Source organism: Motacilla alba, chromosome 17, assembly GCF_015832195.1.
Source record: "Motacilla alba alba isolate MOTALB_02 chromosome 17, Motacilla_alba_V1.0_pri, whole genome shotgun sequence".
NCBI classification, from domain to species: domain Eukaryota; kingdom Metazoa; phylum Chordata; class Aves; order Passeriformes; family Motacillidae; genus Motacilla; species Motacilla alba.
The window spans coordinates 7872648-7881213 of record NC_052032.1 but is presented as its reverse complement, the minus strand read 5'-3'; the positions used below and the strand labels follow the sequence as shown (position 1 = coordinate 7881213).

General features: G+C 47.7%; 1 protein-coding gene across 1 annotated transcript in view; it reads left to right on the top strand.

Moving 5' to 3' along the window:
- The first annotated feature begins 1192 nt into the window (after window positions 1-1192).
- The window catches only part of BRD3 (bromodomain containing 3), a 39604-nt gene continuing 32230 nt past the window's right edge, over window positions 1193-8566 (top strand). The window contains exon 1 of the mRNA XM_038156706.1: window positions 1193-2115. The gene's annotated coding sequence lies outside the window, so the exon portion shown is untranslated. The remainder of the gene's footprint in view (window positions 2116-8566) is intronic.

The following is an 8566-nucleotide window of genomic DNA, read 5'->3' as shown; positions in this document are numbered from 1 at the left end:
CCATTTCTCCCTGCCCCCTTCCTTGGAAAGCTTCAGCTGCCAACTTTTCCCAGCCCCCATGCCTGGAGCTGCAGCAGTTTTCATTTAGGGGCTCTTTGGTCATGCTCATGATTTGGTGTCTGTGTATGTTATGGCATTCAGGAGCTCCTGCTCTGGTTATCCATGTGGGATCAGGGACATCCTGGAGCAGGACAGTGCACTCAAAAGAACTGCCCTGGCTCCCTTCAGCTCTCCAATGCTTTGATACACTCGTGGTCTTTTAGATTGCCTTAAAAATGGGCTTAGAGCAGAACAATGGTAAAAAGTGCTCAAAGTCCTTCCCCCTACTCCCAGGGATGTGGACTTCAGGACACTTGTGGGCAGGGCAGAGTTCAGGTGGTGTTTCAAAGGGATTTCCTCTCTTTTTGGCAATCAGGCTTGTGAACACCAGCTCGTGAAGCGTGGTGGTTCTCCTTAAATAGACCTAGAATGTAATTTTTTCTTACTGCTTTCATGCTTTGTGCTTCTGCAGAGAAGGAGGTGGGGAGGTGACTTTGGGGTACCTGGTGGTCAAGTCAAGAGGGTCAGCTGGCAGGAAGGAAGCCCAAGCCCCACACGCTGACCCACAGTGGGGTTTGGGTGTTGCTGCACATACACCAAATGCTGCCTTAGGAAATGTATGCAAGAGTGGTAGAGTTGTGAGCAAGTTTCTGGTTCCTGAATTTGCACAAGCCTTGAAGTTGAGTGCCAAAAAGCCCTTTTTGGGGGAAGTTTGGCTAAGGCATCTGCACAATATTGGTTCCATCCTGAGGCAGCTGCGAGCCTGGCTAAACGGAATTCTCTTAAGCCTGTACAATCTTTCTGATTATATCATACCTCTGGAGAAATTTCAGTCCCATTGCTTGTGTTTTTCTAAAGCTAATCTTCTGGAAATAAGGTCTTTTAGTAAAACCGCCTTCACCTTATGGTTACAATAAACTGACTTATTAATTGGCATCAGCATGCGGCTGTGTGAACCAGCAGCGTGGCAGCCTCTGCTGGCACACGTGTCCACAGAGAAATCCCTTCACTCTGCCTTATTCCACATTGGCACTCAAATGTTCCCCTCATTTCTTTTCCAATAGCTCTATTATATTTTTTTTCTGCAGCAATTCAATCATATTTTGGCTTATAACGATTTTTTTGTTTTAACTTCTGTTTGCAGTTGTGGATTTGCTTTAGGACATGGGCTGTGTGTGTCTGTTCCTTGGAAGTGTTTTTAACAGCGCTGATGTTTGTTGATGCTTTTATGGTGGTGTGCTGGTGAAATTCACATTGTTTTTATTGTATACGTTAGATTAATTTCTGTTGTTTTCAGCAGTTGACAATGTTATGAAATGCACCAACCAGTGCAAACTACATCGGGCTGTGGCTTTTCTTGATGGATTTTTTTTGGCCGCTCGCTACTCCAGCGTGCATCGGCGGCGGGCTATTTTTATTGCAGCTCGTATTAGTTGTTGCGTAATACCTGCGAGAGCGCATTACCCAATGCAAACCGCGATTAAAAAAAAATACAAACAAAACAACACAACAAAAAAAAAGGAGGCGAGAGCAGTTGTGATTTCCAGCTCGGCCTCCCGCAGCACGCGTGGGTCCCACGCGCGTTTCCAGGCGCACTTTTCAGCCTCTGCTCGTACCTCGGGAGGCGCGACGCGGGCGGCCGGGGGAAGCCGGGATTTTCCCCGGCCATGTCTGCCCGGGGGACAGCCGCCCGCCGCCACCTCGGCGCGGCTCCTCGTCGCGGGTCCCCCTCGCCCAGCCCCGCCGGGCGCTTCCCCCGCCGGGCACATCGCGTTGGGCGGCCCCGCCGCCCGCTGACCGGGGCATCACCCCTGCCGTTCCCGTCCCCTGCCCGCCGCTCCGGGGAGGGCGCGGGGGGCCGGGGGGGACCCGCCGGCTTCTGGGACTTGTAGTGCGGGCTGCGGCCGCCGCTTCTCCCCCGGCCCGGCCCGGGACTACGGTGCCCACATGGCCTTGCGCCCCGGCGCATGAGCGCTCGGGCGCTGTAGCGCATCTATTATACTGCCTTGCCGAGGATAAAAAGAAGAGCAACTGGAGGGACTGTAAGGCAAACGTTGCTGGAGCTGCCGGGGCAAAGTAATCTATTTAATCTTTCCCTTTATTTGTTAGATGCTTGGGTGTGCATTGCTAGCACTGGGCCATGGTTTCTGGAGGGAGGGGGGCCGGGGAAGAAGGGGGAGGAAAGCAAAACCCACTTGGGAAAGGCCAACGCTGAATTTTTTTTTTCTATTTTTTTCCCCTCCTCTCTTCTGTTCCTTCTTGTTGCGAGAGCCCCGCGTCGCTCCCCGCGGCCCCGCAGCCTTTGTGCGCCGCCACAATTGTAACAAAGCGCGGCGGGGCTGGCTGCAGCCTGGCCATTGATTTCCTCCCGGCCCCGCCGCTCCTGCCCACCCTTTTCTTCTTCTTCTTCTGCCGTTTCTTCTCCATCTTCTGCTCCCCCTCCCCTTCTCGCCGAGCGCCCGAAGACGCCCCGGCCGCAGCCGCGGCCCCGCCGAGCCCCGCGCCCCAACGCAGGACGGGCTTGCTTTGCTTTCTTTCTTTCTCTTCTCTCTCTTTTTTTTTTTTTTTTTTTTTTTTTTTGGTTTTTCTTCTTCTTCCCCCTCTCTCGCTCGCTTTCCCTCGCTCGCTCTCTCTGCCCGCCATCTTTTTGAAGGGGAAAATTAGGGGCGAAGAAAAGGAGGGCTGCAGGCGCTCTTGAAAACAAGGAAAAAAAGAGCAAAAAAAAAAAAAAAGAGGGAGGGAAGAGGAGGAGGAGAAAAAAAGAAAATTTAAAAAATAGCGCGGAGGAAGGGGGGGAATGGGCAGCCCCCAGCCCCCGGTGCCGGCGGTGCGCGGGTCCCGGCTCCGCGTTGGTGTCGGGCGCGGAGCGGAGCCCGGGGCGGCCCCAGCCTGGGCCAGCGCCCGCCTGCTCCGGCCATTTCCCCGGGCCCGCCGCTGGCTTGGGAGCTGGAAAAAGGTCTGAGCAGGCAGCGGATGATGGGCTGGAAAGTGCGCCTTTCGCGTGTTGTCCGTGTCCGCATGCATTTATTTGTGTCTGTGTGTGTGTGTGTGTACCCAGCTGCTCCGCTCGTGTAAATATCCGGTGTTTACCAAACTTTTGCAAATAAATGGAAACCCAAGGGTTCGCTGCCTAAACTCGATATGCTTTCTAGGTGTAAAAAGAAACGCAGATCGCAGATTTTATATATAGAAGTGTCACGCTATAAATAATGCTATCGATAATAAAATGTAAAACTTCAAAACTCAGCCGTCCTTCTCCTCCGTTTATACTTCTTGTTTGGGTTTGGCACCTCCCTGGGCGCTGGGGATAGAGCATTATTTGTAGCCTGCTTGGTTTCACTTTCAAACAAAGCTGTAGTGTTCAGGTCGCGGGTCTGTGTGCGTCTTTACGTGGTTGGGTCTCGCAGGGTGTTAATTCAGAACGTGTTTTCCTCCACAACTGACTTTTGACAACGTGGAGAATGCGTTCTGTCAGGTTCGGGATAAATGTTCTGTGACAGTCCCAGAGTGTGCATGTTCCTTTCTGTTGATTTTTCAGGAGCCAAAAGTTACTAAAATAAACTTGTTTGGATGAGCAAATGTCATGGTTTCACTAATATTTCAAACTTCTATATGTAAGTCTTGAGGTTGTTTTGGTTTTTTTGTTACATCCTAAGTTCCCTGACACTGGTAAATAATAGCAGGTTAGGAGCTGACATAATTAGCAAAGCACACCTGCTGTTCCTTGCTGGGAACAGAGAAGCACGTTTTTAATATGCTTATTAATTTTTTTAATGTGTACAGTGTGAGTGTGCGGGGGGGTGTGTCTACGTGAAACTGGAAGTTTAGTTTTAAAGCTGAAACTGTTGTCTTTAATTCACACAGTGCTAAGCCAAGGTATTAGAGGGGACTTGGTGACTACCATATGTGCTGCAGGATCTGGGTGACAAGTGCAGAATAAATATGCATCGATCAAAACAAACAAGGAGTCCCCAAAGCAGTTTGGTTGCTTTACAAGCAGAAAAAGCCATGATCTGTATTGCTTACAACTCCCAAACTGCTTGAGTGTTCTGTGAATGCAGGTCCTGCCTCCTGATCTGCAGATCACAGCACTGGCAGACTGCTGGCTGTCTCATTTTTTTAGCGCAGAAGTTTGGGGAGTTTTTAATAATACCCTGGGAGGCTCCTGCTGAAACAGAGTAACTCCAGACCTCAAAGCCTTCCTTTTTGGAAAGAAGAAATGCTAAGATTGTGTATTTCTTTCTCTCTAGTCTGCGCTGGATAAAAATACTCGTGCTTATTTAGTGTTTTGAGACAATGTTTAATAAAAGGGTTGGGCAGGGGGTAACAGTCTTTTCCAATCTTCAGCATAAGCTTGATTGCAATATTGTCTCTTCAGTGCTGAGACAGTAGCTATTGCAGTGAAAGGCTTTTTAGTTGTAGTGACCTATGCATGCAGAGTTGAAATTAAGAAAGAATGCACGTGCAATGTGAAGTGTCTGAGGGTTGTTTTCAAAGCTGACTCTGGAGTGTTTGTTCTGTTATCTTCAAATAAAAACTAGGCTTCTGGAAATAAAACCGGTGTCATTTAAGCACCAAAGGGCTTACAAAACCTTTAGTTCTTGTCATTTAATAAGTTTTTAGAGGAAAAGCATGTTGAAGTGCGAGTTCCAGCTCAGTAAGCGTGCTGGGCAGCCTTGCCCTTGCACTGTCTGTCTTTAAGAAGGCTGATTTTGTTATTAGTCAGTGTCTGCAAATGCAAGTGTTTCTGTGGGCTTCGTCGCTGCTTGTGTCTTTGCACTGCTGTGTACAGTGACACAAATCACAGTTATTAATAATCTCTTGCAAGAGGCCTCTTTGCTGAGTTAAGAACTGTGTGTTTAAAACTCATCTCTCAAGATGGAGCGAGTCTAATGGGGTTTTTTGGTATCCCAGACCTCACCTGCAAGCCAGGGGTGCAGCCTGCCTGACCTGAGGGTCTCTCCCTTTGAGGCAGTGCACACACTGAGCTGGGGCTTCCCATCGTTTTCCCAGGCACATCTTTTACCTGCTGCACATTCTGAATGATGCTGTTTAATATTTCCCATTTCCCTTGGAGGGGAGGCACTTGTGCAGTGGGGTGTGGGTTTCCAGCCAAGCCCTGCTGCACTCCTAGAATCTCACTCCTCCTCCCAGGAGTAATCTGGGAGCCTGATCGCTCTTGTTGACAGCACAAACAACTTGGGAGTCAAATCCCTCTCCTCGGCAGCAGCTGAGTGATGTACTGAGGTCTCATATTTCAAAGGTTTAATTACTTTTACAAAATATATTACCTCTGTCTTCTTTGGTAAGCTATCAGGTGCTTTCAGCACAGGCAGAACTACACTTTGCTAAATAAATGAACAGAGAGTGTTTTGCATCTCGGTGTTGTTGATTGTTTCTCTTTAATCCTGCTTGCTCCTTCTTTGCTGATTTGCAAAATTCATTAATCCTCAGTGGGTTTCCCAATCATTACCATGAGCCATATGTTTTGTTTTGTACGTGGTGTTGTGTTATTTTGGATTTGCTTTTGTTTTATTTCAATTTGCCACATTATTCTTTAGTAGTAGCCCAGAACCCTGTGCAAGCAGTGGAGCTGTGGGAGTTGGGAGGGAGCCATTGTGTGCTGAGCTGTGCTGCTCAGTGAGCTGTCAGGGCATTTTGGAAGGGTCTGTGCATCTCCAGCTTTTCATTCCACAGGATCTTACTGCGACATCAGGGTTGTTTTGTCAATCATCAGCGCTTGTTAGAGGTGAAAAACTTTCTGTGGCACACTAACTCTTTAACCCACTTGTTGCTAAAGGCAGTGTTGGAAGGATGTAAATTCTTCTGGAGAGCAGTGCAGAAATTCTCTGCAATGTGCTGTGTTTTCTAGTAGTCCTTTTCCCTTCTTCTTGATAAGATACTGACTGAAGAAGCTTCTCACCTCTATTTTGGGTCCCTTATGCACCTTTCCAGGCCTTGGTCTCTTTTCAGCAGATGTTGTCATATTTGGAAGGGTTTCAGCAGCGTGCATGACCTGGTCAGAGGAGTTTGCTTTTCTTCTTTCCTGGGAGCAGGGTTTTCTCCTCTCCACCAACATTGCAACAAAGACAATCTGAGGTGAAATTTCTGTGCTTGAGGAAGAAATTTCTCTGTCTGCACTGATCCCATTTACTGTCAAACCTTGAGACTGAGACTAGGATGTGATTGACACTGGTCTGCTTTGGGAATAATCCTGTTTGCTCCTGCCTTTCCTTTAAAGAGAGAAGCAGGGGCAGGAAAGGATTTCTGTTCCACTCTTGAAGTCTACACTTGGAGAGCTTTTCTGACACAGCTGCACTGCCATCCCTGCAGAGCATGCACTGGCACAGGTGTGCAGGCTGAGATATTCTTCATTGAGACTGACTCTCCTGTAGCAACCAAACCCTGCTTATATTGAAGAGAATGCCCATTTCTCCCTCTGGTACTTTATCTTTTCAACTGCCCAGCTCATCCTTGTGTAACATCACACAGGGTGCCTGGTTGGGGATCTCCCTTTCTCAGAGCCCATCGATACGGCCATGCTGAGATAAATCTGTCATCTGAAACTGCCCTGGTCCATTGGTTTGGCTATAAGCAAGTGCAGAGTTTGCAGTCCAGAGCTTTTAGCAGGGAGGGGCTGTAGGATGTAGCTGCCTTTTTGCTTACCAAGGCTGGTTTAGGAACTGTGTTGTGCTGTGAGCTGTAGTGAAAGTGGTAAACGGAGCACACGTGTGTAAGAATTGTCTGAGTTTAGTGGGGAATGCTGTTCCTTCCTGGAAAGCACTGCTTTTTGCTCTTCCTTCCTGGAAAGCACTGCTTTATGCAGCTTTTCTGTTGCTGCTGCAGTCATGCTCAGGGTCTGTGAAATAACGTTGAAGTGCAGCACTTCAGTGAAGAGAGGGGGAATGCTCATCCGAGTTTCCCCTGGAGTGAGTGGGAGTATTCTGGATCAGCCAGTGTGCTGAAAGTGTATTCCTTTCCTGGGCAGGAACAAGCCACATGGGAATCATTTGGGATCCTTGTGTCCACACTGTCATGGTCATATTTCCTTGGACTTGAGCTTCATCCATATGCAGGAGCTCTGAGCAGCTTAGGGCTTGTGTGCTCTAAGCCGTGGGTGCTCTCAGCAGGAGCTGTGCTGGGGAGGCTGTGTCCTTCTGTCCATCTGCCCTCAGCACTGTTCCCTGGGGGTCTGAGGCAGTAAGGGAGCACCTTCCCCCCTTTTCCTGAATCAGCAGCCTCTGCTCCCTGCATAGGGAGGGGTAATAAACTTTAAGATTCAAATTTTTCCTTTTTTTGCAGACCGTTTGGGGATTTAATTCAAACTCAGAAACTGCTTTGATGCTCTCTAAGGGAATGACAGCAGCTTAACTACCACAGTTTGTTCACACCTCAGCTGACCTGGAACTTCCTTGCATAGCTGAGCGAGTTTATGGATCTACCCAACCTTAGCAAAATCACTTTTCATCGGAAGTAGCAGACCCCATAGAGCCTTTTGTGCTTGTGTGGCTGTGTTTGCTTTAAGTTAACACACAGAGTTATTCCGGGACAATGTGCTTGTTCAAACACAGGGCACTTCAATTGCTCTGGGAACAGATAAAGCCGAGCTGGTGGGAGTGTGCACAGGGGATGAGTGGTGGTCTTAAATGAGAGGGTGGCTGGTGTAACAAGTGGCTGCCCTGCCTGCAGAGCTGCAGTAATTCCCTTGCTGTGTGGGGGCTCTCACCCTGCCCCATTAGCAGCTCTGACGTTACTGTGGCTCAGCTAACAAGCAGTATATTTATGTCATGGTAATTCAATCCCTTTCATTTCATCCTTCATCCCTTTAAACTGACTTGATTGTCGTGTATTGATTTTAGGTGGATTTTGCATGGGAAAGGTGCAGTGCTGTAGTTGTAAACCCAGAGCATGATTTCAACCAGTGGCAGCTCATCCATTTTTACTACACTTGTAAAGCTTTTTGTCTGAAATGAATCGGGTTTTGTTTTTTTTTTCAAAATAGTAACTTTAATCATTTAAATACGTAGAAACAAATTTAAAACTTAAGTAGGAGAAAATGTTGGAGCACAACAAGTGTACAGGGGAGGTTGTTGATAAAGATATTTGCTCTAATGAATCACTTTGGTTCTGCTCTGTACAGTGAAATGCTTCAAACAAGTTAACAGATGGATCTGGATCTGTTTATTAGAAGTCTGTCGATGTTTGCATGGAGCTGCCCCTAAGGAGAACATCTGTAGCACTTGTAAATCATATTAATAATGCTGATATATGGCCTTGCAGAACTGGTGGTGTAAGGGAGAACTGCAGTGAAGGTTCTTAGCTCCACAGAGCAGGAAACAACCCTTTAAATAGCTAATACAGAGCAATTAAGTGCTATTTGCAAGGGCTCTGTATTTTACACTTTGCTCAGAGTACTTTCTGTACTTAGTTTTGTAAAGAGGAGGTGATCTTCCTGTTTCTGTAGCCTCTTAAACTCAGCTGGAAGTGGAATTTGACTGTATCTAACCTCCCCTCCCTAACAGGTGCC